The sequence below is a fragment of the Equus quagga genome, chromosome 2, assembly GCF_021613505.1.
Source record: "Equus quagga isolate Etosha38 chromosome 2, UCLA_HA_Equagga_1.0, whole genome shotgun sequence".
In the NCBI taxonomy this organism is placed as follows: domain Eukaryota; kingdom Metazoa; phylum Chordata; class Mammalia; order Perissodactyla; family Equidae; genus Equus; species Equus quagga.
Genome location: NC_060268.1, coordinates 100,111,538 through 100,135,072, shown reverse-complemented (window position 1 = coordinate 100,135,072; position 23,535 = coordinate 100,111,538).

The window sequence follows — 23,535 nt, the reverse complement described above, 5'->3', positions numbered from 1 at the left end:
CCCCCTCCGCTGACCTTGCCTCGCTGCCCCCTGACTCAGGTTTTTGCCCCGCCCAGCCCGTGACTCTGGCCTGGCGGCTTCCCCCACTTCTAGCCGGCCGGCTTCCTGGACTGACCTTGGCTGCTCGCGGTCAAACCTGCCAACTGCACCTGCTGACCACGAAAAGAGGAGTGGTCCGAGTTCTGGGACTGACCTGGGCTCCCCTCCCACCCTTCGGTGAATGGGACACCTGCAACATTTGATGTCTACAAGTGTATCCCTGTTCCCTGCGCCCTCGTGCTGTGGGGCGTGCCTGAACCACACATCCCGCCTACCACACCAAAACAGGGCATCTTGCTGAGGCTGAGGGCAAAGAGAGGGCACCCCCAAGTGCTGAGATTTGGAGCAACTCCATGGAGACATCCACCTGGGTTCCCTGTGCCAGGAACCAGGTCCTTCCCTTTGGGGCTTCCATCTCCCACAGGCCATCTCCCCCTCCTTCCTCGATGGCTGGGTCTGCCTTGAGTGCCGTTACCCGTGGAGTCCCCCCGGGTCCGGCTGGGTGCTAAAACCCTGGAGTTGCCCATATCTGGCGATAGGCGAGCTGCTCTCTGAAGTCCTTGCGGGCCACACTTAGCAACAGCTTGACTACAGTAACTAGCATCTGAGGAGGATTTCTTGAAAAATAGCCACTTTTTCCGTGTCACCAAATCAGTGATACTCCAAAGGGAAGGGAGTGGGCATTACCAGACTGAGATGAGGGGCATGCCTGATTTGCAGAATCAAGTTTCGCTTAATAATATACTTTTATACTTCGAAAATGAAGTGTCACTTTTAATATCAATCCCTAAAAATAAAGATTGAATCTCTTGGGTGATAAGATGCATGTTTAAAACGTTGAGAAAGACTTTAAACACTTTACGGTTTATCTTTGGATTGAGTCAGATCATTAGAAAGGCAAAGTCACACTGAACTCTTGAACGCACCCCCGAACTTCCCTCAAGACATACTAACATGTACTTTGTGGTTTACACCATCAGCTCCACTGAGAGGTGGTACAAGATATGGCTCCCCACTGTTTGTCTGTGAGAACTGGGGAAGATGCTACATACTCAACAGTCTCCATAGAGGGTCTGGAAAAGGGACATCTCTCAGTTCCTAAAACCAGAAAGAGCTACGCTTCTCCTAACTGCCAGGTTGTTATCTTGCGATTTCCTGAACACTTGAGGTGATAATGTTTTCTGTTTTCTTTGGCAGCTCTTAAGGGCCAGGTCACCTTTCCCTTCCTCCTTTACAAAGGTTACTGGGTGCTACCGCGTATGAAGACTTTCCAGCTTCGTCTAATTTTGCTTGTCACTATTCTGTCTTTGTCCCAGTTTGCTCAGTTCCTTGGTTGTTATAGCACATAAATTCTATCAGCTATGTCAAATTATATATAGAATAAATTATATGTATATAATATCTCTTAGAAGTCTGACCTCTGAGGGTCTGAAGGTTGCTTATGACTGAGGTTAAGGGTGAGAGGGCAGACCATGCTGAGCAGTGGTTCACAGGCTTTAGCATGCATCAGAACCACCTGGGGGCTTAGTAAAACACAGATTGCTGGGCACCACTCCCAGGTTTCTGATTCAGCAGGCCTGCTTGGTACCCAAGAGTTTGTATTTCTAATAAGTTCCCAGGGGAGCAACGCCCCAGGGACCACACCTTGAGAACCACTGCACTAAAGTAGCTCTTCAACAGTCTATACTACAATCATCCCCAGCAGGCAGGAGAAGAGCATCTCCCAGGAACCCGTGAAAGACTGATGAGAGACCAAGGGTTAAGAGTCATGTGCTGTCATGTGGACAAATACCACAACTGTGACAACTTCAACACAGACCAGGCAGGGGAGAACAGCTGAGAAAGCCAGGGCATGACCCCAACCCCATGAGCTGGGGAAGTAGAACAGAAGATGAAGAGTCGGAAGCAGATAGTATAAAATACTGTGATGGACATGTATGTGGTTTGAACAACCCTCCTTGCATTTTTTTGAATGGGCCAGCTGTGTCAGAGCACAAAGACTGGGAGTCAGATGATCTTGCAAGGTGGCAGCCTGGACTTACTTGTTAAGAAAAACAGTATGATAGCCCAGAACGTCTGGAGGCTAAGGCATCTGATTTACAGACCTCTATATGGGGAGGGGTCTAGAGGAGAGTCAGTGAGCATATTTATACATTTTACTATACATTTTTTATTAGATTAAAAAAACTGCCTACAGTATAATCATAGTAGACAAAACAAGAAAAAGACTCACAATTCTCACACAAACACACTTAATACAGTCACAATAATATTTCAGGGTATTTTCTTTTTTCTTCCTGTTTTTTTTTCTCCCCACATTATATAGTTCTCCCCCCAGTATATAGTTGTATATTTTGTTTTTAGTTGTGGGTCCTTCTAGTTGTGCAGGGTATTTTCTTAATTTTGTAGACATCCTTAACATGTTATGTTAGTTTGGAGTTAATGCTCCTGGAAACCATGAATAAAACGAAAAGACAATCCACCAACTGGAAGAAAATATTTGCAAGTCATATAACCGACATGGGGTTAATTTCCAAACTATGTAAAGAACTCATACAACTCAATAACTAAAAAAACAAACAGGGGCCGGCTCCGTGACCAAGTGGTTAAGTTCACGCGCTCCGCTGCGGCGGCCCAGGGTTCGGATCCTGGGCGAGGACATGACACCGCTCGTCAGGCTACGTTGAGGCGGCGTCCCACATCCCACAACTAGAAGGACCTACAACTAAGATATACCACTATGTACCAGGAGGGTTTGGGAAATAAAGCAGAAAAAAAAAAAAAAAAGATTAGCAACAGTTGTTAGCCCAGGTGCCAATCCTTAAAAAAAAAAAAAAAAGAAGGAAGATTGGCAACAGTTGTTAGCCTAGGTGCCAATCTTTAAAAAAAAAAAAAACCTGATCAAAAAATGGGCAGAAGATATGAACAGATATTTCTCCAAAGAAGATATACAGATGACCAATAGGCACCTGAAAAGATGTTCAATGTCACTAATCATCAGGGAAATGCAAATCAAAACTACAATGAGATATCACCTTAGACTTGTTAGAATGTGTATAGTCACCAAGATAAAAAACAACGAGTAGTGGAAAGGATGTGGAGAAAAGGGAACGGCAATACACTGCTGGTGGGAATGCAAACTGGTGCAACCATTGTGAAAAACAGTATGGAGATTTCTCAAAAAATTAAAAATAGAAATACCATATAATCCAGCTGCCCTACTTTTGGGTATTTATCCAAAGATCTTGAAATCAATAATCCAAAGAGACTTATGCAGCCCTGTGTTCACTGCAGCATTATTCACAATAGCCAAGATGTGGAAGCAACCCAAGTGCCCTGCTATGGATGAATGGATAAAGATGTAGTATTTATACAATGGAATACTACACAGCCATAAAAAAGACAAAATCATCCCATTTGCAACAACATGGATAGACCTTGAGAGTATGATGTTAAGTGAAATAAGCCAGACAGAGAAAGACAAACACAGGATGATTTCACTCATATATGGAAGATAAACAAACATATGGATAAAGAGAACAGATTAGTGGTTACCAGAGGGGAAGGGGGCTGGGGAATGGGCTAAAGGGGTAAAGGGGCATATATGTATGGTGACGGATAAAAATTAAACTGCTGGTGGTGAGCACAATGCAGTCTATACAGAACCTGATAAATAATAATGTATACCTAAAATGATACAATGTTATAGACCTTTATGATTTAAATAAAATAATTGCAAAAAACTCTCAAAAAAAATGATCCTGGGAAGCTTTTGTATTTATTTATTTACTTATTGCTCAAATAATGCACATTTTTCATCGTTGAAAAGATGCTCAAATCACTAACCATCAGTGAAATGCACATCAAAACCACAATGAGATATCACCTCACACCTGTTAGAATGGCTATTATCAAAAAGATAAGAAATAACAAGTGATAGCAAGGATGTGGAGAAAAGAGAATCCTCATGCACTGTTGGTAGGAATGTAAATCAGTGCAGCCACTATGGAAAACAGTATGGAGGTTCCTCAAAAAACTAAAAATAGAACTACCATATGATCCAGTCATCCCACCTCTGGGTATATATCTGAGGGAAATGAAGTCACTATCTCAAAGAGATATATGCACCCCTATGTTTGTTGCAGCATTATCCACAACAGCCAAGACATGGAAACATCCTAAATGTCCTTTGATGGATGAATGGGTAAGGAAGATGTGGAATATATATATACAATAGGGTATTATTCAGTGGTTAAAAAAAAAAGAAGAGGGAAATTCTGCCGTTTGTGACAACATGGATGGACCTTGATAGTATTATGGGAAGTGAAATAAGTCAGACAAAGAAAGACAGATACTGTGTGATCAATTATATGAAGGATTTAAAAACAGCCAAACTCATAGAAACAGAGAGCAGAATGGTGTTGCCAGGGGCTGAGCTTTGGAAGGGGCAAATGGGAAGATACTGGTCAAAGTGTACCAACTTCCAGTTATAAGATGAATAAGTTCTGGGGATCTACTACACAACATGATGACTGTAGCTAACAACATGGTATTGTGTACATGAAAGTTGCTATGAGAGTAGACCTTTAATTTTCTTACCATAACAATGACAACAACAAACTGGTAATTATGTGGTGAAGGACGTATTAACTAACCTTGTTTGGTAATCATTTTGCAATATATAAGTGTGACAAATCATCACACTGTACACCTTAAACTTACGCAATGTTATATATCCATTATATCTCTAAAAAACTGGGAGGGGGGATGGATAACAAACTTACCTTAAAATTTTGGAGATCAGAAGTCTGGAATGGATCTCACCTGACTAAACCTCCTATTATTTGGTGTAAGGAATGAATGCAATTTTCTTTTTTCATATGGCTGTCCAGTTATCTCAACACCATTTATTAAAAAGTACATCCTTTTCAACAAGTGGTACCGGGACAAATGAATATCCACATGGACTAAAAATCAACCTTGACATCGACACAAAAATTCAATGTAAAAGTTTAAATGACAAAGCTTGTTGTAGAAGAAAATGTAGGAGATGATGTTGCAATCTTTGGGTAGGCAAGTATTTTTTAGGCAGAACCCAGAAAACACTACTCATAAAAGAATAAATTGGTAAATTGGACCTCAGCAAAATTAAAAATCTCTATTCAACAAAAGACATAATTAAGAAACTGAATAGGCAAGCTACAGAACGGGAGACGATATTCACAAGAAAATTGTGAATCCAAAAAAATCTGTGAATCTGAAAAATAATTTGTATTAAGAATATTTAAAGAGCTCACTCAAGTTGGTAATGAAAAGAAAACCCCAAATATACAAGGAGCAACTATCTTGAATAGACTCCATAAAAGAAGGTATGTGAATGAGCACATGAAAAGATGCTTAACATCCTCAGTCACCAGGGAAATGCAAATTAAAATCCAATGGGGTATCACTTCACACCCACTCTAATGGCTAACAATTTTAAAAGATTGGCAACATCAAATGTTGGGAAAGGATAGAGAGCAACTGGAACTCTCATACACTGCCAGTGAGAATTTAAAATGGTAGAACTATTTCGAAGGTCATTCTGGCAGTTTCTCATAAAGTTAAATATACCCTTGCCCCATAACCCAGCAACTTCCCTTTAAGGTATTTACTCCAGAGACATGAAAACATATCCACAAGATGACTTAAACAAAAATGTGCACAAAGGCCAAAAACTAGAAATAATCACATATCTAAGAACAAGTAAATGGACAAGCAAATGGCAGTATATTCATAAATGGAATACTAGATCAGCATTAGAAAGGATGAATTATATTCTAGTTCAATTATAGTACAACTATATTGCAGTTTGCATGCATTCATGCAAAAGAAGCCAGACACAAAAGAACACATACTGTATGATTTCATTGACATGAAATTCTAGAACAGGAGAAATGAACTTATGATGACAAAAATCAAAACAATAGTTGAATGGTTGCCTTGAGCATGGGGGGAGCGGTGATGTTGAATGGAAAGTGGCAGGAGAAAACTTTCTGGGGTTCTAGAAATGTTATATATTTTGATTGGCATAGTGGTTTCATTGGTGTACAGATTTGTCGAAACTCATTGGATTATACAAATAAAAGCCGTGCATTTTCTATGATAATTATACCTCAGTTTAAAAAGAGTATTTTTTAAAGTGCATCATTTTCTCACTGATTTGAGAAGCTACCTTTGTCGTATATTACCTTTTCAAATGCAGTTGTGTCTATTTCTGGATTTTTAAAATTCTGTTTTATCGATCTTCCTGTATATTAATGGGCCATTACCAAAACGTTTTAAATATAGAAGCTGTATAATATATTCTAATGTCTGGTAAGGTTAGCTCTAAGCCTCTTCATTGCTCTCTTTTTTTTAGGCTAGTTTTGCTCCTCTGTTCCTCCAAATAAATTTTATAATCAACTTATCTGGTTCCAAAAAAATAAAAGATAATATTTTTGTTGGAATTGCTTTGAATTTATAAAATAGTTTAGGGAAAACTGTCATTTCAATGAGGTTGAAGCTTCCTATCCAGGAACTTGAAATATCTTTCCATTTGTTCAAATTCAATTTTGTAATTTCAGAATTATTTTACAGTTTTCCTTCTTTCGGTATTATCTGTTACATTTATGCCTTGGTATTTTGTGTACTGTATGTAATAAATGGGAACTTCTTTTCCTTTACGTCTTCTGTCTGTTTCTTGTTGGCATGTATGAAGGTCTTTGGGTTTATATGTTAATTTGATAAAATTTTTTGGTACTTTACTAAATTATCTTGTTTGTACTAATTTTCCCATGAATTCTTTTTGTTCGTTTTTGGTTTTTTTGATGAGGAAGTTTGGCCCTGAGCTAACATCTGTTGCCAATCTTCCTCGTTTTGCTTGAGGAAGATTGTCGCTGAGCTAACATCCGTGCCAGTCTTCCTCCTCCCACTAATTCTTTGGGGTTTTCGAGATATATAATTTGCCCTCTGTAAATAGCCCTGGCCAATGTCTCCCTTTTTATGTTGTATAGTAAAAGATATAATGACATTGTTTTGTTCATTACTTTAGCAGAAAAGCTAGTATGATGCTGACTTTTGACCTACAGCATATATTTTCATCATGTTAAGGACATATATCAATTTCTAGTTTACTGAAGGTTTTAACTTTAAAAAAGAAAATACAGATAGATGGTAAATTCTGTCAAATGCCTTTTCCACATCTGTGGAGATGATTACATATTAATGGATTTCCTAATACTGAATTCTTTGTATTCCTGAAATAAACCTCATATGATCACAATGTAGCTTTTAAATTTGCTGTTGGATTCTATTTTAAGTTTTTTGCATTGAAATTCTTAAGTAAGAATGGTCTGTGGTTTCCTTTTATTGGAATAAAAATCTTTGGGATTTATTCCAAATAAATTTGAAATTTTGGCAATCTTTGTCAGGTTGGGGAATTAATAATATATGTGCTGCCTAAAATGAAATCTCTGAAGTAGTTTAAGTAAAAATGGAATTATCTGATCTTTAAAAATTATGTGGAATTCCTTTGTGAAACCATTTGGCTTAGCAATTCTTTGTGTGCTTGTTTTTGTGGAATAACTCATTAGCCTTTCCATTTCTTCTACAGCAATTAGTTTGAATAGATTTTCTGTCTCTATTAGCCTCAATTTTGGTAAATTGTATTTGCCTGGAAATATACTCATTTATTCTAAGTTTTCACATTCATTGGCATAGAATTGTACAAAGTACTTTCTTCTTAAAAATCGCTTTCTCTTTTTTTATGCTATTTACCTCGTATCATTTTTAGTTTTGGATATTTGTGCTTTCTCCCTTTTTAAAGCTTAAGTTAGCTAATGGTTTGTGTATTTTGTTGTGTTTTTATTTTTATTTTTTTAAAGATTGGCACCTGAGCTAATAACAGTTGCCAATCTTTTTTTCTTCTTTTTTTTTTCTGCTTTTTTCTCCCCAAATCCCCCCAGTATATAGTTGTATATTTTACTTGTGGGTCCTTCTAGTTGTGGCACGTGGGGAACGGCCTCACTGTGGCCTGATGAGCAGTGCCATGTCCGCGCTGAGGATCCGAACCTGGCGAAACCCTGGGCCGCCAAAGCGGAGCCATGAACTTAACCACTCGGCCATGGGGCCGTCCCTATTTTGTTGTGTTTTTAAATAACCAGCTTTTGGATTTATTAGTTCTACTCTTTTCTGTTTTCCAAATCATTATTTATAATTGTATCTTTATTAATTCCTTTCTTCTTCTTTCTTTGGGTTTACTTTGTTATCTTTTGTCCTAGCTTTCCATTTTGGATGTTAAATTCAATTATATTTACATCTTCATTTTTGTTGCACCAGGCATTGAAAGCTGTAAGTTTTCCTGTGATAACTGCTTTGACAGTAGTACAGGGATTCCATGTCATGCTTTCATTATTATTATGCTCAAGAAATTCTGCAATTTTATTTTTTATTTTCCCTTTAACCCAAAAGTTGCTTAGTGGAATGTTTTTAAATTACCTGGAAAAAGGAAATTTTAGATTCTTAAGAAATTCGATCAATAATCTCTAGTTGTATTGCATTCATAATGTTATTTGTATATTTCTATTCTTTGTAATTTCATGAGATTTTCTTGGTGGACTAATATTTGGTCAGTTTTCATGAATGTTCCACGTGCACTTGAAAAAATGGTATATTCTCTTTTGTATGGGTACAGAATTCAATATGGTTTTATAGGATCTATTAGTTCCCCCTCTCACTTAACAATGAACAGAAAACCAAAATTGCAAGACACTAGAGGACAATCTCTAACATAGAAGACGGAGACCCAGACAGAGAGAACTGGAAGGAACCAGCACTTCTGCGGGGAGAAGAAAACCAGCCCCCAAACACTCCTTCCCAAAAACTGTCTGTAAGACATCCAGAGAAATAGGAAAGAATGTTACATCCACGAAATAAGAATGGATGCCATAGAAAATAAATGTTCTGAAAACACAAAAGAGCCCTTGGAAATGAAAAAGATACAGCGGCAATGAAAACTCAATAGAAGGGATGGAAAATAAAGTTGAGGAACTCTCCCAGAAATTGATGCAAACAGAAAAAGAGATTGAGAGGGGCTGGCCTGGTGGCGTCGTGGTTAAGCTCGGGTGCTCTACTTTGGCAGCCCGGGGTTTGTGTGTTCAGATCCTGGGTACAGACTTACACACTGCTCCTTAAGCCATGCTGTGGCACCATCCCACACACAAAAAATAGAGGAAAATTGGCACAGACGTTAGCTCAGGGAGAAGAAGGAGAACGAGAAGAAAGAGAAGAAGAAGAGGGGGTGGGGCAGGGGAGGGGGAGGGGAGAGGGAGGGGAGGGAGGGGGAGGAGGACGAGCAGGGAGGGGGTAGGAGGAGGAGGAAGAAGAGGAGGCAGAAGAAAAAGAAGAAGAGGAGAAGGAGAAGGAGAAGAAGAGATTGAGTAAGAAATAAAATTCCTGGACTTCTAAGAGGAAGCCCCTCGCTGCAGATGATTGTGTGGGACAAAGGTTTAAGAGGCTCCCGCAGGAGGCTGGGCAGGCAGGGTCTCAGGGCCCAGAGAGCGAAGTGCTGACTCCTGCAGTCTCCTTTCCCCACCGTGCAGCCCGCCCTGACTAGTTGCCTCTGGATGTAGGACCACCCTTCTCTGGTCTGATATCCCTCCTTGCACTCTAGGAGAACCTTCCAGGGTCCTCTGCCCCATTCACGCTAGACCCGACGCTCTCCAGTCTACATACCGCAGATGGGACCATCAAGGATGGGCCAGGCACTGGACCCCAGGACCCAAAGGCCTTCTTCCTGTCCCCTGCCCCCATCCATTTCTTAGGGGGCCAGCTCCAAATCTATCAAGTATCTTTCCTACAAAACCCTCATTTTGCTCCTGTTTCTGTCATAATGTGGCTTAAAGTCCTTTCAGGCAGTTTCTCAAAAAGGAGCTCTAACAGTTAGCAATGCAAAAGTGTCTACTCACTTAAGGAGGGCCCGCCAATCCTCAGAAACACAATGGCCACTCTGCTTGTGCAGGGAGGGGGAGAGGAAACGCTGTCATTCTTTCTGGCTGAGTCACCGTTCCTGAGGGTGGACAGAGGGCTCCTTGCTAAAGCAGCAAAGACGCCAGTGCAGGTTTAATTTTGATACCCTGGAATAAAACACAGAATTCCACATGGCTCTTAAAACAAGTGCAGTAGGTCTGTGTGTACTGACATGGAAAACCACCAGGGAGTCTGCTGAAGTGAGACCCAAGTTTCCCCGGGCTAGTGGAGCGCGTGACCCCAGAGCCCAACCGCCTGGCTCTGAATCCTGGCGCTGCCACTCACCACGTAGGCTTTGGTCAAGTTACTTGTGCATGTCTTTGTTTTTTTTTTTTTTTGAGGAAGATTAGCCCTGAGCTAACATCTGCTGCCAATCCTCCTCTTTTTGCTGAGGAAGACTGGCCCTGAGCTAACATCCATGCCCATCTTCCTCTTCCTCTACTTTATATGTGGGACGCATACCATAGCATGGCTTTTGCCAAGCAGTGCCATGTCCACACCCGGGATCTGGGCCCGAGAACCCCGGGCTGCTGAGAAGCAGAACATGCAAACTTAACCACTGCGCCACAGGGCTGGCCCCACTCGTGCATGTCTTTAAATGAGGGTTAAATGTGGGTGTCACAAGAATAAAATGAGTTGATATATGTCTGCCCTTAGAACAATGCCTGGCCCATAGGAAGTGCTAAATAACTGGATATTATTATAACATGCTCCAGTTTATGTAAAACATTAAAGATGGAAGGAGGGTGTAAATTTATTTGCACAGTGATTCATTTATGCAGATGTATTAGTTTGCTTCGGCCACCATAACAAAGTACCACAGACTGCGTGGCTTAAACGACAGAAATGTATTTTCTCGCCATCCTGGAGGCTGGAAGTCCGAGAACAAGGTGTTGGCAGAGTTGATTTCTTCTGAGTCTTCTCTTTTTGGTCCATAGAAGGCCATCTTCTCCCTGTGTATTTACATTATCCTCCCTCCGTCTGTCTGTGTCCTAATCCCCTCCTTTTACAAGGATACCAGTCACAGTGGATTCAAACCCACCCTAATGGTCTCATTTTAGCTTAAATACCACTTGAAAGAGCCCATCTCCAAACACAGTCATGTTCTGAGGTACTGAGGGTTAGGACTTCAACTTACGAATTTTAGGGGGCCACAATTCCGCCTACAACAGTGGAGGAATTTAAATTCCTTTATTTGATTATAACTAATTTGGCTTTTTTCCTGAGTCCTTGCCTGTCATTTAAAAAAAAAATTACTAAAATATCAGTATGCTTAAAACTTGGATGTAACTGATCATTTCTTTTCTTTTTTTTTTTTTTTTGGTAACGCAGATTGGCCCTGAGCTAACATCTGTTGCCAATCTTCCTCTTTTTGTTTGAGGAAGAGTGGCCCTGAGCTAACATCTGTGCCAATCTTCCTCTATTTTGTATGTGGGTCGCTGATGACTAGTGCTTAGGTCTGTGCCCTGGATCTGAACCCACGAACCCCAGGCTGCCAAAGCGGAGTGCGTGAACTTAACTACTAAGCTACCAGGCCGGCCCTTAGCTGAGCTTTTAAACAATCCTTTTTAAGAAGTCCTTGATCATTTCTGGGTAAAAAGGCCCAATATCTCAATGGCTGCCTCCATTCCCTGCTTCTCTCTCTAAGAAAGTGTCTGAGTATGTTGGGGGAGGGCTATAGCTTTCAAGACTTTATGGTGGTGGGGGGGAAGAGTTGGGGTCCCCAAGCACGATGTCTCCTGCCTCCTCTGGTCACTGCAGCAATGTCCCTTGTCTGCCCTTCCAGACAGAAGACACCAGGAGAGGTAACAGGAGGTGGGGTTCTCTTGGCTTGTTGAGGGCTCACTGGCTTTCCCTGGGTGACTTGGCCTCACCTCAGCTCCTGCAGACACAACAGCCCCTCTGAAGTCTGTCCATGATCCTGGACAGTTGGCTCAATGACGGGCCAGGGAAAAAAGGGATGAAGGGTGACTCCTAGGCTTGGGTAACTGATGACATTATAGAAAGGACTTCCAATAGAAGGGGCAGGGATTCCAAATTAGCATGCAGCATACATAGCAAATGTGAGTTCCGTTATGAGCTGGCCTCCGCCTCCATCTGATGTATTGGATGGAGCCCAGGATCAGCTTCTCCAGGCAATATGGATACGCTGTCAGTTGGCAGCAACCGAGCCCTTTCAAGTGACCCATCTGGTTTAGCGCTGGGCAGAGTGCGGGGGGTCAGGCACCAGAAACCCAGAGAGGTTTCTCTCAGAAACGGTGCAAATTGCGCTGGACCTTTAAGCTGGGTCAGTGTGCCCATGCACCACCAGCTAACAGTGGAGCCAGTGACAGGAAACCATCGGCTTAGTGACCCGTCTCACTTCTTCCCAGCTGGCCCCTATGCCAACTCTGCTTCCAATTTCCCCGGTCCTTGGGACCAGTTATGGAGAGGATCCCATCCCAGGCCGCTGACCAGCAGCCAGCTCTTCCAACAGACCTAAGAAGAGGATGTGTGCCCTTGAGGAGCAAGTGACCAGCTCATGATGAAGGGGCAAGAGGCCTGTTTCTGACACGAGGGGCCAGGCAGGTGTTGGGCTGAGGTTCTATGAGCACGCAGGTGTCCAGGGTGTCACCTGGGTGACCTGGGCATATTGGAAGCTTTCATCCCTAAAGAACAATTCCAGAGTGCTCTGTATACCCCTGCCCTGCTCCACAAGCACACTCCACACCCTCTCCCGGGCTCACCCACCAACTAGGGCTGAGGTTTCAAGCTGCAGGATTTGCTATGTAGGTTGGAAAGGCAAGGGCTGAGAATGGCTGATAAATTTTAAATCAACACCTCAAAATGAACCATTGCCTTTACTAGTGGCAGAGATTTAAAAATAAACATCAGAATCTATTTCTTGAGAATTCTGAGTGGATGGTAGATTATTACTTAGGACAAGGCAGAGACGGAAAAAACAGCAAAATTCAACCTGACGGAGGTTACCAATAGACCAAAATTTGTTTCTCCCTCCAGGAAAAGTCAAGAGTGTACGTAGCCCAGTGTTGGTGTGGAGGCTTGGCTCCATCAAGTTCTCTTGACGTCCCTCTACTATCCCCAATGTATGGCCCTCACCTTCAAGGTCTAAGTCAGCAACTTGTTCTAGACAGCAGGATGGAGAAAGGAACAAAGAGTGGGCAAAAGATATGCTCCAGCAGCCTCTTAAGGAAGGTTCCTGAAAGTGGCCACAGGACACTTGCGCTTACATTTCCTCAGCCAAACGTAATTCATGGCCACACCGAGTTATAGGGAGGCTGGCAGATGTGTTCTTTTTTCTCTACAGTTCTATGCCCAGATACAAAATCTATGAATATCGAGGAAAGAGAGAATGTGTATTAGGCACAGATGACTTCAAGGCAGCGTCTGATTCCTTCTCCCTCATTTCCTCCTTTGCATTATCCTAAGCACCACGGCACTAAGCTGGGGAAGCCAGGAGCTGCTGCTTGACACGCCTGATCCATGGAAATCTCTGGGGGAAGGAACAGGAACTGAAAGCAAGTGGGAAAATTGAGCAAAATTTTCGGTCCTTCCCACTAAGTTACCCTTCAGTGGAAATAGTAACCAAGGAGCAGCCAAGAGGCAGATTTTAGAGCATAGGAGGAACGATTGCAGAAGAATAAAACATAAGCTAGGCTGAGAACAGGGATCACGCCTTCCGGAACAGTTATATTCCTGGTGCCTAGAATACAATCTGTAATGTAGTAAGCTTTCAAAACTATTTGTTGAATTGGGGAGGAAGAGGCTAACTTTGTAGGAAGTGACAATACAATAACCTGCATGATCCAGGAGTAAGGAAATCGAGACAGGCTGCAGCCCTGGGCCCCGAGAAGGATGCTGACTGTTCCTTGTGCAAAGTCACCCCTTGTTTTTCTCGTTGGATAAACACTCAGATAAAGCAGGAAGAATTGCTGATTTGATATTGCCGAGCTTTGCCCTCGCTGTATAAATGCCATTTGTCTGCTACGGCTGGGGAGGTTTCGTGACTCTGGGCTCCTTGCCAGGCGTCAGCATGTCATTGTGGAAGGTCCACAGACTCCCTTCCAGAAAGAGCCATTTCCCTTTTCAGCTCACTGTTTTGTGGGAGAAATAAAAGTGCTGTGGCTAGAATTGCTTCATTTCTCTCCACCACTGGCAGCAAAGCCAGAGATGGTGGCTGCAGGGATGGTGCCAGTCCTTACGGGTGGGGCGGGCAGCAGGGGGTACCTCTTACTGGAAGCTGCAGTGTGGGGAGCAGAGGGCAGGTTTGGGGGGCTCCCAGCATGACACAAGACATTTTTCCAAAAGTCAAAGCCAAAGAAATGTAACGGCGTTGAGAAGAATGAGAAGCTCTCTATGCATTGAAATGGAGCTCTCTCCAAATCATGATGTCAAGGGGGGAAAGCCAGGTGCAGAGTGTGTATGGCATGCTACAACTTGTATAGGGAAAAAGAAATATGTGTATATACACAAATATTTGTAAATTCGAAGGCCTTCTCTCTCTCGGAAGATACTCTAGAAACTGCTAACAGGGATTGCTTTTGCAAAGTGGGATTCTCTCACTAAGGGATGAGGAGTGCAAGGAGACTTTATATCCGCTGTAACCCTTCATGTATACCCAGCTTTCCAGTGCTGTGTCATGTGCATAAAATATCTATTCAAAATAAAAAACAAATAAAAATTGACAAAATAATAATGGTAAGACACAACCGAAAAGGAGAGTACCGGAATCACTGGTTTGCAGCAAGAAGGCTTGAGGGAGGAAATGGCAGACAGGATGAGGAACGAAGGGTTTGAGATGCAGAAAAGCCGGGAGCCAGGACCACAGTGCAATGTGAGCAGGCAGGAAGGAGAGCAGTGGGTGAGGGCACATCAAAGACAGGGAGGTATTCTCCGGGGCTGGGAGTTCACAGCGTAGGGGGTAGGAGCCGACTCAAATATATTTCATCCCGCAGTGAACCCCACCATAAGTCACTTAGAAGGGTCCAAAAAATTCAATTTTGTGAAATGTACAGGGTTATGTTATTGTGAACTTAATGAGATGAAAAGATGAGGAACTAGTCTTTTGAGGCAGGACTTCCCAGTCCATTCACATCCTGGTCGCATCTGGGGCTCCTGCTAGCACATGGCTGCCCCAACTTAAATACTCATGAGGGGGATTCTGGGCTCTCCGGCTGATTCAGAAGTCCAGGACAGGAGGGGCAGTCCCAGGATCCCTTAGTTGGTACAATAATGTACCCTATTGTATAACAATATATACAACCAATTGTACCGTGGTTGGTACAATTGACCTGGGGTGAACAAGCCAGGAGAATCCCAGGAAGTTGGAGGCCACACTCTTCATTTCATTGCCCAATCTCACATCTTCCAACATCCCCTACCCCAGAGGAAGGTAAGAATTTTATCTGGCCCCATTGGAAAAGGAGGAGGAGGGCTGAGAGGGGAGAAACGAAGCGCCGGTCTCAATAGATCTAAATTTGCGTATGTCCGAAGTCACATTATTTATGGGGCAAATTATGGTAACATTGCAATGTCTGTAGACATCAAAGACAGTGAGAATGCTACATGTCGCATTAAGGGGATACAGCCAAACTATATACAAAGATAAACTTCCAGCCTCAAATGTTTTATTATATACAAAAAAAAGATGCAAGGGGTGGTAGTGATGTGAAGGGATGAGGCAACGGAGGGGAAGCAGAGAAAATGCCCAGTAGAAACAGCACACATAACATGACCCCAGTTACAGAATTATATGTGAGTGTGAAATATATTTCTAAAGCTCAAGACAATGAAAACAAGCTAAGCTTTCCATTCAAGATGTTGGAAAGAAATCTAAAACTGAAGAACATCATAAAGGTTACAAAATTACTGAACCTGAAAATAGGAAAAGAGTAGAATTAGTAAATAAAACCAAATAAAGAAGCATAAACAAGTAGACAAATGTCTGCTAAATGGAATAAATAAAAAAGATACAATTACTACATATTTTAGGGACAGCATTTAAAAAACATTAAACTATATTTTTAATATTCTCTAAATCATGTTCCCCAGAAGTCGCTCTGCCATTATGGCCCTGGGAAGGTGGCCAAATGTCCACCACAGGAAGAAGGAGGCAATAACAATGGAGAAGCAATTTCCAGACAAGAGGGGAAATAAAAGAAAGGCTTTCTGGTTCTGGGAGGCAAGCGGAGGACAGAGAGAGAGACTACGCTGCCAGATGCCGGTGTCCTTGTCTTTACCCCTCTCTGCATTTGGGTTCTAATGTTAAAAAGGGGGAAGACGATAGAGAAAAATTACACTTCGGATCAAAAGCCTAAAGCAAAAGGAGCTTGTGTTTCTCTTCCCATTTGGTGCTTTGGCAGGATGTCTCTCTCAGGGAGCTCCCACATCATTTTAGGGGGAAGGAGGCAATGGCAGGCATGGAATGCTCATCAGAAGGAGAGCTGGAGGAAGCGCTCCCTCACCCGTTTCTCTTGCAAGGAATCCAGAAGTTCTTTTGAGCTCCCAGTAGCCTGTGGGGTAGGCAGCTGAGTTGAGAACAGTGAGCTAGCCATAGGACCACCTCAGTGAGAGCAAAGGGACCCCAAAGCAGAGGCTGTGGTGGAGATGCGGACAAGGGCCCCACAAAGAATAGCCCTTGGACCTGCCTCACCTGGGAGCTTGCGAGAAATGGAGCCTCTCGGCCCCGCCCCAGACCTACTAATCAGAATCTCTGGGTGTGGCACCCAGGAATCTCTTTGTTTGTTTCTAGTTTTATTGAGAAATAATTGATGTACGTCACTGTGTAAGTTTAAGGCATAGAGCATGATGGTTTGACTTACAGATATTGTGAAATGATTATTGTAATAGGTTTGGCTAACATTCATCATCTCACATAGATACAATGTAAAGAGGAGAAGGAAGGAAAAATATTTTCTTCTTGTGATGCAAGCTCTTAGGACTTACTCTCAACATTCTATATATCATATAGCAATGTTAACTATAGTTATTATGTTATACATCCCTAGTACTTACTTATCTTATAACTGGAAATTTGTACCTTTTGACCACTTTCCTCCAACTCTCCCTCCCCCCACCCTCCTCCACCTCTGGCAACCACATGCCTGATCTCTTTTTCTACTAGTTTTTTTCCCATTCTACACGTAAGTGAGACAGGCTCTCCTGGTGATTTGTCCGCATCCCGAAGTTTCACAAGCACTGTTGAAGACAGCCTGGCCAGGAGCCTGATGGAGACAATGTCCAGACTTAGAGGGTTTGCAGGAGTTGGGGTGGGGGCTCTCAGAGACTTCAGGTGCGTGCTAGACCCCATGGCCAGATGCGACACAGTATACAACTGGGAGGACTGCCCGGGGACCAGCCCTCCCATGTCCCTAGGACACACTTCACAACGGCCAACCCAGATACCCATTTCAGAAGTAGGAGACTGATGAATATTGATGGATGATTTATCTCTAATAAGGGACATAAACCAGAAGAGAAAGCTGACCTTTTAAATGACTAGTCTAAGTTTTTCTCATTACTCCACGTGATAGAGACTATCTTGCAATAATTACAGAGAAATTTAAAAGCTGCATTCTTGTGTACCTGAGTACACTGTGCAAACTTTTTACCCCACCACCCACACACAATTTCAAATAATATAATGCTCTTTGTAATTGACAACGGATGCTAATAAAGAATGATACAAACATGCAATGAAATATTAGGCAGCCACTAAAAATTATGCTGTTGAGTTTTTTTCCTGACAGGTATTCATGACTTATTGTTAACTGGTAAAAAGAAAATTACAAGACAATATCGCAAGATTCATCTTGTAAAGAGATGTGTGTGTGTGTGTGTGTGTGTACACACGTATAGGAAAAAGAATATATACACAAATAGAATGTGGTTGTCTTTGGTGGGTAAGATTACAAGTAGCTTTAGTTTTCTTTTTTTGCTCATCTGCGTTGTCTATTTTTCCTATAATGAATATAAATTATTTGTGTGATTAACTTTCACAAAAAATTGTATAGGGATGTTTATCAAAGTGAACTTTAGGAAAAAGAAGCCCTAAATTTTAAAATGAGGATGGCTAAATTAAAAGAAAAAGTCATAGCTACAACTTATTGAGGGCTTCTTGAGTGACAGATCCTGTCCCAAGCACTTTGCATGTATTCGTTTATTTATTCTCACAACTAGGCCATTTTACAGCAGCAGAAACTGAAGCTGTGTCCCCAAGGTCACACACTTGGAAAGTAGCAGGTCAGGGTTCGAGCCCAGAAGATGGGTCTGGCAGACCTACGCCCTTAACCAGCAAAGTGTTCTGTTTTCGGATTGGCCACTAGCACAGAATATCCACACAATCAGACCAGATCTCATTTAGATGAACTTTCCAAAGGATACACATTGCATGAAAAAAAGTGCCCATGCGACCATGGTGAGTGAAAAAAGCAGTATACAGAGCAGTGTGAAACACACATGTCTACCTGGCCTTCCCCACTCCAGGCCAGCTTCCTCTCACAGAAGGAGAGGGAAGGTCAAGACCTATGTCTCATGGGAGGGGTCCTTGCGGGGGTCCTCAGCATCAGAGCTCCTCCCTGGCCTCGACCTGCTGGACGGCTGGTTGCTGCCAGGTGACTGGGCCCCAACACCTGCTAATCCTCCGAGACAGCATAGAGATGTGGGGGCGTGCAGTAGGCCCCTCTCCTCCATGCTCTCCTATAGTCCGCAGGATGCCCTGTCTCTATGCCAGCCATACAAGCAGGCACATTTCGATTTTCCAAGTCATTTTATAGATTTAAACATTTTTGTGAAAGTTATACACAAACACGGCTAAGAGTACCCAGAGGATGAGGAAGGCGAGGGGAAAGCAAGACCTTGCTTGCGCCACCTCTGACCACACCCCAGCTCTCGCTGGACAACCACTTTTAATCATAATTTATTAATTTTAGACCTTCTGTCTGTACTTCCTGTAGATCATGATTTCGCTTCCTTACGTCACCTTCTCCTTTCATTCTCCCAATATAGCGCTTTTATTATATTTGGTTAAATCAATAAACAGAGGCCACTTTGTTATGTCTACGTTGACAATGTTCTTTGTAGAGCCAGAGAGTGTGTTGTGACTGCATTTCCTTTCTTGTATACCTTTGTGTCTCTCTTTCCTGGAGTCCTGACATTCGTTCTTTTCTTCCATTAAACAATATCCATGGAACCAAGGCCCCTGTGTATCAGGTAAGGAACCCCCCTTTTCACAGGAGACAGAGCCCCTCCCAGTGGCTGGTGTCTGCCTACGCTGACCTGGGTCTGCTGCCCTGAGGTCATTAGGGCGGTGGAGGAAAAAGATTTGCCATGTAGAAGGTAGTGATTAGCACTTCTCCCCAGAATCCAAATGACAGCACCGAAGAGATGAGCCCCTCCCAGAGGGGGGCCCCTCAGGGCACCACCCGGGTCTTAATCCAGCTCTGGGCTTCCAGCTTCCCCTTCACATCTGCCCACTGTGGTGGTGTCTCTCTTTAAACCTCCACCCACCTTTTGGCCAACACAGCCCCACGTGAGGGACAGGATCTCATGGCCCGAGTACCTTTCCCCAAGTCTGAGTCTTACATCACAAGCAGCCCTCGGTGCGACAGAAGGACGATGGGTAACCCCCGCCCCCTGACTTCCTCCCCTGTGCATCCTGGGCAGGGAAGGGTTTGGTCCTCAGATGCCAGTGATCCAGGTGGATGATCAGGTCGGCTTTCCTTTGCCACGCTCCTCAGGCTCTTCTGCTTCCTCAAATTGTGCACCTGTTAAATCCAGCATCGACACCCACATGTCCCGAGGACAAACACCGACGCTAATTGGCAGGGACGGTGCCCAAACCCACACTGAGGAAGGCGTTCTTCCCTGAACAGCCTCATAATTAGTAGCACACCCCACTCTTTCCTGGGAGTCGGTCCACGGCATCGTTAGGCTGTGTCGTGTCTGGTTCATTTCCTGCCTTTCCTTGCCTGAAAAATCAAGGAGCCACATTTTGCTTCAGAGGATGCTCCCTCAGTCACCCCGGGAGGGGCCATGAAATGACCCTTCTAACAATGCTGTCATCTCATTCTCAGCTGAGGGCCCTTGGTCACCCAAGTCGCTCTGAAGGAAAGGGAGAAAATGGCCAATTCTTCCCACCACAAAGATGTGTGGTATGTTTCCAATTTTATATATTTTGGGAAGAAAGAAACAGGAAGGAAATACACCAATATGTTAGCAGTTGTTAGCTCTGGGTATGGATGTAAAAATAATCATTTTTCTTCTCTACACTTTTCTACATTTTCCTATTTTAAAAATTATACCTACTACGAGATGCTATTTAACAAATGTTAAATAAAATGTAAAAATATAAACAATGTAGCGGGGGTCAGAGAGCCCATCTTGAATTTGAAGTGGAACTAGGCCTATTTGGGACACATTGGACCACTGGTGTGATGGGAGCCAAGGTCTCTTTCAAGAATGGAACTCCAGGGTGGTGGAGACTGTCGTCACTGCCGAATCCCCAGCACCCAGGGCAGTGCCTGGTGTGTTACAGGCACACACAGTACGTTTTTAAAATACACTTGTGAGTAAATGAGAGGAGAAGAATTCCCACAGGTGGAGCCCGACCCAATTAGGAACTTGGTCATAGGGAGGAGGCCAGACCCGGCGTCTCTCAGCTCTGTCTCTCAGCCCAGCCCTGAATGCCCAAGTCCCGGGAGAACAGGATGTTGGAAGGAAAACTGAGGGAGCTGTCCTTCTAAAGACAAACACCCTGCTTCATAACCACACCAAGAAAACGCATCACGGAAGGCGGGGGAGCTGCATTCACTCCCCTGCTCCTTTGAAGACCACCCATCATCTTTGGCAACAGGGACTTGCAAAGCCTGCCCCAGGGGAGCTGAGGTGCTCGCTGGGTGAAGCGGCAGCCCCAGCAACAGCAGTGTGAACTCGGTTCTGAGCGGCTTAGCTTTCACCACATGGATCAGTGTTGCTAAGAATCAGCAGAGCAGCAAGACGCTCTCTCAGTTTCCTATTTGGGGGGAGGGCGGTGGGCAGTTTCCCCGGCTGGCCAAGTCTGAAAGCTCATTCTTGGGGGTTAGGAGACATAAGCACAATGGGAAGTGGGACTTCTCACCTCAGCCATCCCTCGTTATTAGGTCTGTGGGCTAATCCTTCCTCGTTCTTACCTCCAAGGAACATCACAATGCCCATGCTCGCATTCTCAGCATCTTCACCAAACTTAGCTTCTCCAGGACTGAGACCCTACCTTCAGGTTCAGGTGACAATTTTTCTCCTCTCCTTGGCGATGCATCTGTCTGAAATGCCCCAAAACATCATTGCTCAACAGGCAGAGTCTGAGGGAGGCTTATGTTCCCGGACCAGTGGGTCTCTGGATATAAGATGTCCACTTGAGGTGAAGGAACAAATAGTTTCTACCTCATGTTATAACCTACGGAGGTTATAAAGAGAGGCATTGTAGAGAGGAGGGGTCCTCTCCATTGTCTTCTCTAGAAATGGGATCAGGAGACAGGTGAGCGCCCCTCAGAAGCCAAAGTGGACTGAACATGCCCAGCTGGGTTTCCACAGACTTCCTTTGGACCCTGTGATAGTTAATGCTATGTCAGCATGGCTAAGCTATGGTACCAGTTTCTGGTCAGACGCTTGTCCAGATGTTGCTTTGAAGGTATTTTGTAGATGTGATTAACATTTACAATCAGTTGACTTTACATAAAGCGGGTCACCCTCCATAATGTGGGTGGGCCTCATCCCATCCACTGAAGGGCTTAAGAGCAAAAACGGAGGTTTCCCACAGAAGAAGACATTCTGCCTCAAGACTATTACAGAAATTCAGCCTTTGCTACCAGCCGGCTGGGCTGCCCTCTGGCTTTCAGACTGGCCAGCCTCACACAATTGCATGAATCAATTCCTTAAAATAAATCTCTCTCTCTCTCTTCCTTTCTACCTTCCCTCCCTCCTCTCTCTCTCTTCTCTCTTTCTCTCTCTGTCTCTCTCTCCATACACATATTTCTGTTGGGGCTGTTTCTCTGGAGAATTCTGATTGCTACTGACAGACTCTCTCCTTGACCTTCTTGACTAGGTCTCACCCTTGGCCAGCTGAGCCCAGTTTTACCAAAGAATCCTGCTGAGCCAGTTTATGAGGCATCTTCCTACCCCCACCTCCCCCTCACCAATATCCAATCAAGCTCTTCTTCCTCCGTCCTTGGTACCTAACCAAGTTCCCCTTAGTAAATTTTTATCCTCTCTTTCACTGTGCCTTGCCTATAAATCCCCACTTGTCCTTGTTTATGTTCAGAGTTCAGTTTAGTCTCTTTCTCTCCTATTGCAACATTCTCTCCCCTGTTGCAATAGTCTTGAATAAATTCCATCTTGAGATTTTTAACATGCATTCACTGAGTAATTTCTCTTTGACAATACAGACCCTAAACCTGAGGCCAGTTATTATAAGGATTAAATAATACTCCACAGTCAAACTCAGTTTCTCACCTGGCTGCTATTTCCCATGTTCCTACGGCAATCAGCAATAGTGAAATCAGGAACAGCATGCGGGTTTGCCAGGGGTGCAGAAGCAGGTGTGGAGGAGAGACTGGGTTTTACTGTGTCCACTAAGGGATGTGGTACAGAATGGAAGGTGATAGCTCTAAAGGATGGGTAAGCTTCTAAATCCCTTTGGCCCGAGTGAGTAAACCCAACAGCTGGCTGCGATCTGGTGGGAAGGAGGGCCCAGGAACTGAAGAGCAGGGCTGCTTAATTACAACCAGCTTCTTTTGTGTATGGGATGTTCTTTGTGAGTTTATCTGCAAGATGCACAGGGACCTCAGCAATATCAAATTGTGGGGAAGATTGGGAAGCCAGATTAGGTCATCACAAGACTGGAGAAACTCTCCAGAAAGCAGCTAGTGATCCACAGGGGTGTGGCGAGTGCTCAGCTGGGGAGAGAATCACAGTGACAGCTGGCACATTAAACAGATAGTGCCATCATTCTTCTGACAGCTGGCACTCACACAGGACCAAGCTCAGCTGTCATCTTAAGGCACCGGAGCCTCTTCCTTCCAAGCTCTGGGCAAGAGACCACAAGATCCAGGTGGGAATCCAGCCCCAGCCAAGTGTCCAGCAGAGAAAACCAGTCAGGGGCCAGGTTGGATGGACAAGGACAAGAGAAGGGGTGGCCTGGGATTCAGTGGGCACCTGACAAGAGGCTCAACTGTGGCACAGCTGGTGGGTTGAGGCCATGGTGTCCTCCTGTGCTGGTTGGGTATGGTTCAGGACATGGGTGGGGCTGCTTCTGCAGAGGAATGTCACTGACACTCCAACAGAGAGGGCCTGGGGCAAGGAGGCTAAGTCCATCCTGTCTTGCCAACTCTGCTTCAGGGAATATGGAGACACACTAAGGAGTCTCTTCCTTTTATTGTTGAAAATCTTCAACTTTTCTTTCAGTGACCTGCATCA